The sequence below is a fragment of the Ambystoma mexicanum genome, chromosome 12 (assembly GCF_040938575.1).
Source record: "Ambystoma mexicanum isolate Mex_15411 chromosome 12, UKY_AmexF1_1, whole genome shotgun sequence".
NCBI classification, from domain to species: domain Eukaryota; kingdom Metazoa; phylum Chordata; class Amphibia; order Caudata; family Ambystomatidae; genus Ambystoma; species Ambystoma mexicanum.
The window spans coordinates 523,121,807-523,135,889 of record NC_090936.1 but is presented as its reverse complement, the minus strand read 5'-3'; the positions used below and the strand labels follow the sequence as shown (position 1 = coordinate 523,135,889).

Sequence of the window (14,083 nt, the reverse complement as noted above, 5' to 3'; positions counted from 1 at the left end):
GCAACCATAGAATGAAGTCTGTCACTGATTTTTGTGCCGTGTACTGTGAGGGGTTAGAAATGTCAGGCAGACAAACTTTGTGAAGATTTTTCAAAAGATGCCTTTTTATTAAACTCAAAAGGGTTTGATAAACCCCTCACTATCCCTAACCTAACAAGGATTTCCCTACCTATAATATAAGCTAAAGGAAACACTCTAACAAAAAGATTCTGTCCCTCACACCTGTTCATACAATCAGTGCTCCAGTTAGAATGTTCAGGTGGGAATATTTTACTCCCTATTTTGAGATTTGAAGAGTAAGTGCAAATTCAAGACAGTAAACATTTGTATTCACCTTTGCGAGAGAGTAAAAGGTGTTGTACATCCATCCAACGTGTGCATACATTTAAGTGTTTGGAAAATACTAGAAACAATAAAGTCATATTTCATGTTATCTGCCTATGGGGGCTTGAATCGGAATGGGGAATGGTTTTCAGAATGGGGACTTACCGGGTCCTCCAAGGTCGGAATGACCCGGTAAGTTCCCATTCCGACTACACGGACCCGGACACGGGTTTGGAGGCAGCCATGGCGCTAATAGCACTATGGCTACCGCCAAACTCGTAATGAGGCCCAATAACTTGTAGGTACATGCTTTCCAGCTGCATCTACATGGCATTAGGACACAGGACCTCTTAAGAATGTACTATAGCTGCAGAACCATATACCGACTTGTTGGGTATTCATAAATAAAGTCCTCTTCTCTACCAGCATCACTACTATGCCTTTCCCCTCTGACTGTTGCTGCCTCTTTACCTATGCTTCATGGCCTCTTCCTCGTGTTTTGGCTCTAACCATCCTGTTGCTACTTTGTATCCCTGCCTCCCACTGTTCTGCTCTACCTCTCACTATTTAGTGTTTCCATACTTGTTGTTGTGGTCTCTTGCTTTGTATCACTCTGCATATCCTCTCTAAGAATACTATTATTGCTGTTTCTCTACTCTGTCTTTCTGTCTCCATTGCTGTAACTCCAGTGCCTCTCGTTCATGTTAAATTCCCAGTTTTCTCTTACATTGTATTACTCTGGCTCTCCCTCCTTTCCATTATTTTCTCTGTTCTGTCTGCCCCAACTTCTGGCCTTTGAGGTTCTGTGTCTCCAAAGTTCGTAATTGCTCTTCATCTCTTCTTTTTATTTGGATTTGGCATAGGAATAAGTGATACAAGCTGAAAATGCATTTTTCATCTATAAATATAGTTCTGTTTGAAAATTAGCGGGTGGTTCCTTTTAGATGTATGCAAGCGTGCTTTTGGAAGTTAGGAAACTTTAAATCTGCAAATCACCACTCTGACACACCCTTTAGGCACCTTATGCAATGGTAGAGATCCCCTGTGATGTCCCCAAACACTTCTTTTGTCCATGCTAAAGCATGTTGGCAGTATAGTACATTTGGTGGGAGTGTGATGAGACCTATGCAGTATTACTCAATCAAGTACTGTGTTTGTTGAAGGAGAGTTGAACCTGAAAGAATAAGCAGCTGTCACATTTTATATTCTGAATTGGTGACGGGGTGGGGCTCAAAGAGAATACTCTCTGGTTAATTGGTGACTCTTGGGTTCATTGGTTGGTGGTTTTTGCAAAGAGGCTTGCAATTTCCGATGACCTTGGTTTGCACAATTTAGAGACATTGTGGAATAGAGCTCATTATATAATTTGGAGTCAGGTGTTGCAAATGTTTCAGTTCTTGGTGAATTGCAAACAGTCAAACATGGTTGTGTAGTAATGTGACATTAGTGCAGAAGCATTGTTTTGAAAAGGAGAGAGGAAAAGGATGTAGGTTCATTTTAAAATAGTTTTTTGTGATAGAAAGAAAGATAATACCAAGCACGATAAAGGACTGTCATTTTGAACATTCACACAGCAAGGTTTTGTGATAGGGTGAGGCACATATGATATTGAAAAAAAGTGTATTTTGAAATAGTATATCTTTCCGTGTAAGTGCCATTTATGTGTAACCCTTTAATGTTCAATAAGGTGGCACTACATGAGTTCACTAAATATGTACATGGGCAACCTGTAGGCAATAAGCCAGGAGATAGGCTACAGAGTCATTTGAGTACCTGAGCTCTTGACAAATGATATGGGGCTGGACCTAAGGAGATCAGGCTGTAAAGTGTTTCCACCGAGAGTGATTGCCGGGCATACTCCTGCGCTCCGAGCCTGTAAAGAGAAAAAAAACTCCCAATATGGGGATGAAGTCATCCAATTAGAGACAGGAACAGTTCCTTTAACAAATGTTTTAAAACTCCAGTATGAGAAAAAGATATATAAAATAAATATGCAAATAAATATAAATACAAAAATAACAGCCCCTGAGGGGTAATACATATACATATTAATAGTGACATCTCTCAGCATAAAATACAGTTCTTATATAGCTTCCTTAAGAGTTCAATCAATACTACAGAAGTAAAGAGGAAACGGCGGCCCACCAACATAGCCAGCTTCCAACTTGTTGTACCTCCCATTTTTCTGGGTACTACAGTCTCAGAGACAGCACCACTGGTGGAGCGATGAACACCCTACTCTCCATTTAGTTCCTTTATTAACTATTCAAGTTCAATTATTAATAGGCCCTGCAGCGACAGGTGAGGCAGATAAGGTGCCTCATGAATGACCAATATCTTGTTATGCTGTGTTTGGGGCTAGTTCTCTTTGTAGGTGTATGGAGCTTTAGTTATATGCAGGTTTATCTTTCTTTGCTTTTCCATACCCCTCGTTTCTTTATCTTTCTTTTTAGAAAGCTGCAGCAAGATATTGAATCTAGCGTTATGTTTCTTTAACTCCTCTTGTCCTCTCTTCTTTCTTGTCTCACTAAGGGCGATTTGTATTTATTTGGTAAGTACCATAAACTGCTCAGAAAGCTGGGGGTGTGTGACACATCAACAGTGGGGATTTTGGCAGCTGCTTAGCGCAGTTGGAAAGCCTCCCTTTTCTTCTTCCTTAAGAGATATGAGGTGAGTGTTAACAACAATCAAGTTATTAGAAGAGACAACAAATTGCCCTTTATCTATGGCTACACACCAGACTTAGAAGAAACTAAATAAACCACTTCCTGGTCATACATGGAAAGAGACCCAAACAGCATACCTGTTCTAGCTAATGCAGATTTACAAAAGGAGCGTGTCCACATACTGGTCCACTGAGCTAGGCCTTTCTCGAGCCCAGTATTAGGATTAAAGAGTCTGTCTGTCAAGCCTGTCTCCAACCTGATTATGAGTCTGCAGATTAATGTTGCTTGTCTACCTGCTGTTATCCTACTTGCATCCAGTGAGGTGGATAATCCAACTTTCGTTTCCCTGATAGTAGCACAACAAGAACTAATTTCCTGCACTGGGTGGAGAAATGCAACTCCTTGCATCTCCAGTTGGCTCTTAGGATTGCAGGCTTCTGTTTTTAGTGTAGTGTATATACTTGGGGAAAACATGCTACAGCTGATTGCTTTTCTTGTCTTTCTGGCACTACTCAAATGGACGAAACGGGTAATGGGCAGTGAGGTAGTAACAATTGGCCTGGGTCCAAGCCAAGGAAAAGAATAGCATGCTTATGTGTATTAAAGAATGGACCACCAGTGGTTGGCCTAATAAACCCACATTGGACAGAGAATGGTGGATGTGGTACAAAGTAAAATATGAGTTGTGAATTATGGAGGCACATTAAAGAGAGGTAGTAATAGTATTCCCTCCAGCAGGGTTGTTGGAGAACATAATACACCTGGCACATGAGGGCAACCTGGGATGCAACCTCTCACTAAGAAGGCATAGCTAGATTTTTTGGAGTCTGGGCATAGCCACCATGGCAGAAAGCTTAGGGACTGTTGTGATTGTGCTTGATTTTGGAAGGTGTGCAGCATACCGCCTAACCGACAGGTGCCCTCTGAACCCTGGGCTAAACTGCTATAGATATTATGGGACCAATCCTAGGATTGAGGTGGGGCATTCTTTTTTGTTCTGGTGCACTACCACGCCAAATGGATTGAGTGGAAAGTTGTGGGGGAAGCTACAATTGAGGAAATTATTGGATTTCTAAAAGACATTTTAGAGGTTTCCTACAAGAGATTGTTACAAACAATGGGGTGCAATTTGTCTCTAAGAAGAAGCAAGGCTTTCTTAAAAGGCCTGCCATTAAACACCATTGAACCCATTTATATCGGGCTCATGCCAAAGGATTAGTGAAGAAGGCAAAAAGGCTCCTTAAAGGGGGCATTCAGTTGGCTATTAATGCCAACTTACCATACATAGGGAAGTAGTGAGACAGATGGTGTGTGGAAACCGCAGCACACCACACTCAGGTACTAATGTGTCTCTGTTTGTCCTCCTTTCGGGAAGGGTTTCGGGCACCAGCTTGTGTCTAACTTGGGTGGACTTGGCCAATTCAGTATACCTTGATAGAAAGAAAATAATACAGGCAGTGGAAGCTACATAAAGGGATTATTAGCAAGGGTTCAATTGTAAGCCACAATGCAGTTGAAAGGGAATGGGAAGTTGGGCATTGGTAATGCTTTGTATTTTATATTTGCAGTTATTTGAAGAACAGGGATATCAACTTTGACTAGAAATGACTCATAATAACACATTTACAGATGGCAGAGGGTGCCTGTACAATAGTTGAAAGATGGGAACACATGGTGAGTCAGTTTATGAGGGCGTTAAAAAGTGGGACATATACCAGGGACAAAGCAAAACAAATGGAAAAAATAAATATAAATAGGAAAACAGGTGACTTACCAAGGTAACATTAACCCAGGGTTAAATGGTCAAATTGTTATGTAATGTTATTGTGACTTGTACTGCACACCGCTGCCATTTATCTCCAGGCGCTCATGTGGATCTGAAAAGGAAGGGGTGTATGGTGGTTAGTTAGTTAGTAGGTTTGAGAGCGACAAGAGCAGGAGAGCTTGGATCTGCTGTTGGTAGCTTCAGTTTGGAAATAACTGTCACTGTGTGCTGGTATGAGTTAGGTTGATTGGCAGCATGTGATGTTTTGCGTGTTGTTGTGTGCAGGTGTTTCATGTGCATGTAGGGTGTTGTGGAGAGTTGGCAGAGTGCCTGTAGTTAGGGTGTTTTTTGGTGACGGTCTGGGTTGGATGGTGGGTATGCAGTGTTAGACAGTTATTAACAGGGTTAATTAGGATTGTCTGGGTTGTTTTGTGTTGGGTTAACCCTTTTGTCTTATTTTTATTCCTTTTTGGTTTAACGTTGGCTATTACTATGAGTGGTCCAGTTTTGTGGTGTTTTCTTGTGTTGCAGTGGTGGGGTTTCTCTCTCTGGTGATTTCTTTAGTGTGGTGCATTAAAGAGTATGTTTTAAATAACTTTGTGTATTGTAGGTGATCTTGAACTGTTTGTATTTCCTTTGGTAGCGAGTTCCATAGTTTCGCCACTATGCAAGAGAATGTTGATCCCCTCAATTATGACTCTACGTATTGTTTTGGTGCATGGTGGATGTCATTGCTGGATCGTAGTGTTCAAGTTGGTTTGTAGATGCTGATTTGTTCAAACAGTCTCTTGCTTTAAGTATCTAGGCATTCATATTGACCAGCAGCTAAATTGGACCGCGCATTTTCATTCCAATAAGATTGCGATTGAGGAGCATGTTGGTGCCCTTCGAGCCATTTCATATAAGCATGGTGGTTTTTCTACCTTCTCTGTCTTAAAAGTTTTTTCTTAAAAAGTTTTTTCCTGAAATTAACCTATGGGGCAGATATTTGGGCTCATAAATATGGTAGAAAATTGGATCTGCTAGAAAGCAAATGTCTTAAAACCTTATTCAGGCTATCGATTAGTGCTCCGGTAGAATACATTCTGGCTGAACTTAATTTATTCATTGATCAGCTCTGTCCTAGTTATATATTATCTTTACCACCATAATAAATGTCTGGCCACCCCTGCATCATCTCTCCTGTCATAGACTGTGAATGTATACGTGACCTTAGCTTCCTATATGAAAGGTAGAGTAATGGAGCAATTATTTCAATTAGCCAATAAGTGGGCTCCAAGGTTGGGTAATACTCCTGCTAATAAGATTCATTTGTCTCTACAAAAAATATGTAAGAAATATAATTCACACGTTGATTGACCTGGTCACTGAGTCTAACAGTGCTGAATACATCTCTGATAAGCTGAATCGCATGTCTGATCCACTATATATCCTCTCATTTCCTAACCACAAATATCTTTGGGTTTATCTGAAAGTGAAATTGTATCTAGTTAATTTACGGGAAGTTACTGGCCGCATACTGGTATATCTGAAAGATTCTCCAACACGTTGATTGTAGTTGTAATATATTTTATGAAATATATCTGCAGATCTATTCATGACCCACCGGCCTGCTACACTTCCTCTTTCCAACTGCTCATAACATAACTCTCAACCTCAGCCTTCCAGATTCCACATTTTCCCTACACATTCTGTATTCCATACCTCACCTTCTGCAATCATTGCATATAAGATGCTACATATTTCCCTTCTTTACTATTTGAACGAAGACATTTGCAACTATATTAATTCTAACACTGTAGCTATCTAACTAACAAACTCAACCAGACATATGCACGAGAAATAAATATTACAATGTCAAGTAGACAAAATGATGGATTTCCTAGTTGACTAGTTTTGTTAACTAATGGCACATTCATAAACATAACAATATAATAATAGAACGGTGGCTCCAATTTTGTACATAGTTTTAACTAACATATTTTTTATATACATAACAAAATTCATGTGAGAAAGTTATATGTGCAGATAACTAACGTTTTGCTTTTGAGTAGGTGTACAACTAATTGACATAGGGCCTCATTACAGGGATGGCGGTAAGGATTTACCGGTACCGGCAAAATACCGGTACCGCTAAATCCTTACCGCCTTACTACGAGGTCCCTTTGCGGGTTGGGGGATTTAACGCCTGCTTTTTGCAGGTGTTAAAAACCAACCTGCAAAGGGACCCGGGGAGCTAATTACGGTACCGCAATTTGCGGTACCGTAATTAGCGCCTTCCCCATTCCCATTATGCCCTATGGGGCAAAAATGGGAATGGGGAAGGGCAATGGTGGAAGGGGGAATTACCGCCCCGCCAACCTTGGAATGGGGCGGTAATTCCCCTTTCCGCCAAGGCGGTGCCGGTATTTTACCTGCATGAACCATGGCGCTAATAGCGCCATGGTTCTCCGCCATCCGTGTAATGAGGCCCATAGTCTCTTAGAAATGAAAGCCTTCCACATTTCCTGATAGGTAACACTTTCTTTTGAACACCTTGTTGATCCTCTCAACACACTCTATGACTCTTTAGTCTAAAATGTTCTTTATGAGTAATCAATTTGCTATCTCCCTTACTCTGAACATTCTCTCTCTTTCTTTCTTGAAGATCCTCATTCATTTCAGCATATATACATATCAGATTTGCATTCCAAACTTTCCCATCTGTAAGTCTTACAGCACAATGCATTATTTCCACTGCTCTAATAAGTTTTAACCATCTAGAACCTCCATCACTTTTATTAATTGGCCATTTATTACATATCCGCTCTCCTTTAATAGGTATTTGTTTTGCTGCCTTCCTAATGTCAAAGCTTTCTTTGTTGAGAATTTGCCTATCTTGAATCTTTTCCTTCACAAGGTTCATGTCAATCTTTTTCTGACAAGCTCTGCCCAACCAACCTGGGCACACTCTAGTATTGAGCTTTTTGCTCAATACTAGGTTTTTCTTCTTTCTTGAGACTCTCCACGAAGCAAAGTGCAAGAACTAAGGTTATGGCACCACTGCTACTCGGTGGGGCTGTCGTGGTATTTACTGAATTCTTTTATCCTCGTCGCCATTGAAAGATTCTCCAACACGTTGATTCTAGTTGTAATATATTTTATTACATATATCTCCAGATCGATTCATGCCCCACTGGTCTGCTACACTTCCTCCTGCCAACCGCTCATAGCAGAACTCTCAAAATCAACCTTCCAGATTCCACATTCTCCCTACACATTCTGTATTCCATACCTCACATTCTGCAATGCTTACATATAAGATGCTACAATATCCAGATCAGCACGTCTGTGCAGATTCTGTGGTGAGGAAATATTGGAAAGTGAATAGCACCTAATTGTGGAATGTAAACGTTTTAGTTATTTAAGTAGAAGGGCTTGGTTGGTTCACGAAAATCGAAATGTTGACTCTACTAACTGACTGGATCATTGGGATCGCTACATGTCGGGCAATGACATCAGTTTATTTTATCATGATACTAACCTATGGGATCTAATCTTGCAATTAATTGAGGAAGTATAACTTGCCTGATGGGTATATGTATTCTGTTTCTTTCTTTTGGCTTGCTCTTTTTACATTTAGACATTTTATATATAGCTATATACGGTGTAATGTTTTATCTTCTTTTTTGTCTTGCATTTATGATACATGTATAAAATGTATATGATTATAATACACAAAATAGTTTTTTTTAGAAAAAATAACCCAGGGTTCTGCAACATATGGCTCTCGAGATGTTTTGGATTACAACTCCCATGATCCCTCAACTTTTACTATGGTGGCTAGGGCTGATGAGAGTTGTTGTCCCAAACATCTGGAGAGCCGAAATGTGCACGTTAATCAAGGGGGAGTCTTGAGAGTCAAGGAGAAAAGTTCCTGGCACCTAACAGGATCTCTGGTATAAAGGGTGGTGTAGCAGTGCTGGACGGTGGGCAGGTGTGGAACCTGGGATGGTTGTTGAAATGTAAAAAAGGTCCTACATTGAATGCAGAGGAGAATGTATGGAGAGCTGTTGCACCATTTCCAGGTGTCCTTTAATCAAAGGCCTGCGAATGGGGGGATTCCCAGACACGGCCATAGAACCATCTGTCCTCCAATAAGGTGAGAGGGCTACTTATGCAAATGATGTTGGGGGATAATACCGAATTTCAATCATTGATCTAATCAAGTAATGTTTACAGGTAGTTATTTGTGTTCTGTATTGTGAGGAAAGGGGGATATGTTGTTATCAGAATGCTGGGGTAGAATATTGTGGTGGAATGCACGTTGGGGGATAGAACAGGCCCACTGGGTATTGTAATGGGAAGAGCTGATTTGTGGATGCACCTAAAGGAAATGTTATTTACCAGCAGTGTCCGCACCATTCAGACCTAAGAGAGCAGGTTAACAGGGTAGCACAACACTTCTGATCACAACTGTTCTATGTTAAAAGCTGTAATTTTCTTGCTCTTAGGCTATTCTTACAGGTTCCACATTCTTTCATTCTTTCTGAATGGAGGGGTTACAGGTCATTTGGTCGAAAACAAATGATCGAAATACAAATAGATCGAATCGAAATGGTCCAAAGTCAAATGGTCGACATCCCATGTACACAATGTAAACAGGTCATTACATTGAATCCAACTGGTCGAAAGTCAAATGGTCGACCAACACATAAATAATATACACGGGTCATTGACAGAAAATGGAAGCCGATTGAAATGACCATCAACATAAAAAAGGGTCACAGGAGATAACATTAAGTAAAGAGTAAAGCACCTTGTATGAGACCAATGATCACAGATGACGGTTACAAACAAACTGTCAGTGCGTCAGGAAAGTGGCAGAGAGAGCAGCTGATCAAAACACGTGACTGAATACCGTAGACGTGACTAAAAAAAACGGTGAGTTAAACACACTAAATAAGCAAATTAAAGAGTGGTTCACACAGTTTTATATTATAAATGGGGGGGGGGGTTCCCCCCCAAGCCCTCATTTTTTTTTTCTTTTTTTTATAGAAATGCAAACCCTCCCAAAAATAGAATTACAAACCAATCGTTTTTTAACCATTTATATATTCCATTTTGCATTTTTAAGAAACAAACCTTTAACTACACACTCGTTTACCACAAATAATAACAAAATAGGTGGATTCATTTTAAAAATTTGCTATTTCAGATACGGCTTGAAAAAAAAAATGGAATTCATAAAATCCCAAAGGGGCGCAGCGCAATTAACCTATGAAGGATATATATACAATAAGGAATGCACAAAACAAGAAAAGAGCTATTGGAAGTGTAAGGAGTACAACAAAAATACATGTAAAGGAAGAGCAATAACGGAAGGCGAAAACATACGTTTAACTTGCGAACATAACCATATGCCGGACACTACGGCAGTTTTCATAAAGAAAACGCTTAACGAATTGAAGGAAAATGTAGAGAAGAATAAAAATGAAGCATCGACTTCACAAGTAGCCAAGGCATATGGGAGTTTACTGCTTCATATGACGGCGCAGATGCCAAATACGAGAACAGTAAAACGGAATATAAATAGACAAAAACAACAAAAAGAAAACTTACCCATGGCACCACAAAACTATGAAAATATGATTACACCGGAAGTATTACAAATAACAGAAAAAGGAGAGCAGTTTCTATGGAAAACTTTAGAATTAAAGAAGGAGAAAATTTTAATTTTTACTACTTTTCAGAACATAACGCACTTAGGAAATTCAAACACTTGGCATGGAGACGCTACGTTTAAAACCTGTCCAACCCCATTTCATCAGTTTTATAGTGTTCATGGAACAATAAATGAAACTGTTATACCTCTTATTTTCGTTTTAATGCCAGAAAAAACACAAGAACTGTACAGCTGTATATACAAATTAATTCACGAATCATTGCCAGAAAAAAACCCAGAAACAATAATCATGGACTATGAACAGGGACAAATGAACGCATTTTCGAAAATGTATCCAGAAACTCATATTCAAGGTTGCTTTTTTCATTTTAGTCAACCATTGTGGTGACAAATTCAAAAATTAGGATTAGGGACATTATACATAGAAGATACCGAATTTCAGCACCAAATCAAGAGATTATACGCTTTAGCATTTGTGAAAGAGGACATGGTTACTAAATATTATGATACTTTGATTGCATCTGATTACTACACTAATCATGAAGAACAATTATGTAATTTACTTGACTACATGGAAAACACGTGGATTGGGCAACTTACTAGACATGGGACCAGGCGAAAGGGGAAATATGACATTAAAATATGGAATTGCTATACATCGGTGATAAAAAAATGCCCAAAAGCAAACAACGTACAGGAAGGTTGGCACAGCAAGATAAATAAAGAATTCAATTCTAATAACCCAACACTATGGCACTTCCTCAAAAGTCTCAAAAATGAACAAAATAGACAAGAAATAAAATTATCCCAGACTCTAACACTAGAAAACCGACCAGTAATAAAAAAAAAATACAGAGACCATGAAGAAAGAATTGCAAGCATAGTACACAATTTTACAAGTATAGAGCCTATACAGTTCCTGGAGGCAGTAGCCTACAATTTGAAATGTTAAGAATAAATAAAAATAACTCACCGAACAGAAAACGCCAGCTCCAGGCACGAAAGCCATTCACCAACTACAGGAAACCAACTCCAAATAGGGGCTCGCTGCTAAATCCATCCATGGCAGAAAAAAACAGAATCCCCAAAAACGCGTACTCCATGAAAAACCATGAAAAACAGAAATCCTCACGTTGCAAAAAGAAAACATGAGTTGCAGTGAAGAACCCAAATCCATGAAAAAACTCATCCACGACACGATCCAGCTAAAAAAAGATCCAAACAGGGAAAATCCATTATAAACGCCATCGATAAATCCAAGAACAAAAATATAATCCATCAGAAAATCCATGAAAAACCATGAAAAACAGAAATCCTTGCGTTGCGAAAAAAAAGACATCCATTGCGGTGAGAAACTCAAATCCATGAAAAACAGCATCCAAGACACGATCCAGTGAAAAAAACATTCAAACGGGGAAAATCCATTATAAAAACCATCGATAAATCCCCCCAAAAAAAAATCCTTCAGCAAATCCGGAGCGCGAGTAACAGGTATCCAACCGCGAACAAGGAACTTCTAAAATGGCGTCTACGTCGAAAACGTAACACGTCATGAGTTAAAATCTTTGAACAATTTAAAGTAAATATACTATTTAAAAATGATACAATAGCACCACCTAGTGTTAGAACAGAAATACAGACTTATAACTTTTTTTACCTGGAACAAAACATTTGTGATATTTAATATATTTTCAAAAGTTAGTATAAAATGTTTAAATTAAATAAACTAAACTGTTTTACATTAATGTAACAAACGAAATTAAATGAATGTTTTACTCTAAATAAAATGAATGTTTTACCCTAAAAAGTGTATGCTTCAATCATTTCGACCAAAATTAATGCATTCGACCAAATTGTAATTATACCAAATTGTAATTCGACCAAATTCATTCGACCAATTGTCTGTCGACCAATTTTCAGTCGACCATTTGACTGGACACCAAATGGAGGAAGACTGCTGTCTTCCTCCTTTCAGAATTACAACAATTTCAATATGCTGCTGCATGCCTCCTGGTAAAACTGAGTAGGTATGATCATCTTTTAATAGGTTTAACACACTGTCAGTTGTTACCAGTTCAGCATCCCATTTCTTTCAATACTATATGATTTAATCATAAGGCTCTTTCCTCCAAAAAATATTTTCTAGCAAATGTTATGCTTTTATGGTGTTATGCTGTTCCATTGCTCACCATCTATTGATTCAAATAATTTATCACTGTTCACTAGAAGGCCAGCTCTTCTCTTTTTTAGACTCTCTACTATGGAATGGCCTTCTTGTCTACATATAGAATCTCCCTGATTGTATAATATTTGAAGGAAGATACATTCTTAGTTGTTTCCTCGCTTAGGGCTTTAATACAAGTTTGATGACATTACCAGTGATAATACCGCAGAACTGAACTTGTTTTACTGCTTATGGTAATAGTATTCGACCGCAGTATTCAGGATTCCTCATATTCCCTCCCCATTATGGAGCCCCAATAGACTCTCTTAGGAATAGGCAGAATTACAGCAGGAGGACATTTTGCCAAGATCGTTACTGCCATTGTGGATCTCCACTCACAAGCAGGTGATGTTATGGTGTATGGGTGGTTCCAAAACACATAATCAGGTGCAGAATGTCCTAAATACTGCCTGTATTTCCACTATTGCCAAACACATAATGACGGCACAGGTCTTTTTTCCTAAGTAGTTGCCTTGGCACATTCAATATTTATGCTTATGTTTTCTGAGCGCCACAATATTTCATCTGACATGGCTGTTCTGCTTAATTACATAGTACAAATACCATAGCATAAGTATTACATGTCCCCCTTACCATTCCAGATCTATGAGTGCAGTGAGTAGCATTTAATCAGAGAAAAATTGTGCTTTACAGTTGGATGTGTTCTCTACAAAATTGTAGTTTTGGCATGCAAATCTCACATCTACAGGGTAACCAACAACATTGCCTATCAATAATAAAAATTATGCAAGGAGCAGAAGGTCAATGCACCAAAGAATCCAGGGGCGAATTGAGAAAAGGGAGTGGTATCAGGGCAAAATTGGATCACATTAGTGTGAAAGGGAACCCTTTTTGAAAAATCACATCAGAGTAAGTTCTTTAACCTCCAACACCAAAGGAGACATTCAATAAAGGAAGGTTGAAATTATTGCTTTTGGTATTTGTATAATACAAAATAAAACCATATTTGTGTGGGTCACTTGCATTAGTTAATGTATTTGTGAGACAAACTTTATTTTAACTCTTTTTCTTCTTTTAGGATTTGTGGTGACCCCAAATCAAACTACAAACCCGATTGTTGGTAAGTACATTTCTTTTGTGGTAGTCCTGCAGATAAATACCCACTTCTTTTTTTTATCATTCTTTAAATAGTGTGCTCTGGGTTAAAGATGATTTTTAGAAACATGTATACTTGCATAGCTACTTGCAATATTTATACAGTGTCTTGTTAGCACTGACACAATCAGAGTAATGAGAAGTATTTCTTCAATAAGACAGAACAGTGAATGAATGGTGTTCTTTGGGTATGTTTTATACATGACATCTTTATTGTCTGGAAAGGGCCAATTGCAATACTAGAGAAATTTATTTTTTACTTGAACTAAATTTAATTTTCTTTCACATCAGGAGAATAACGTCAGTTTCCTAGGTAAGGTAGT

The 14,083-nt window shown here is 38.7% G+C and overlaps 1 long non-coding RNA gene across 1 annotated transcript in view; it reads left to right on the top strand.

Annotated features, from left to right (window-relative positions):
• Window positions 1-13,726, top strand: part of LOC138512983 (uncharacterized) — a 205,865-nt gene extending 192,139 nt beyond the window's left edge. Inside the window, exon 3 of the long non-coding RNA XR_011281649.1 lies at window positions 13,684-13,726. This is a non-coding gene — a long non-coding RNA (uncharacterized lncRNA). The remainder of the gene's footprint in view (window positions 1-13,683) is intronic.
• Window positions 13,727-14,083: the final 357 nt, after the last annotated feature.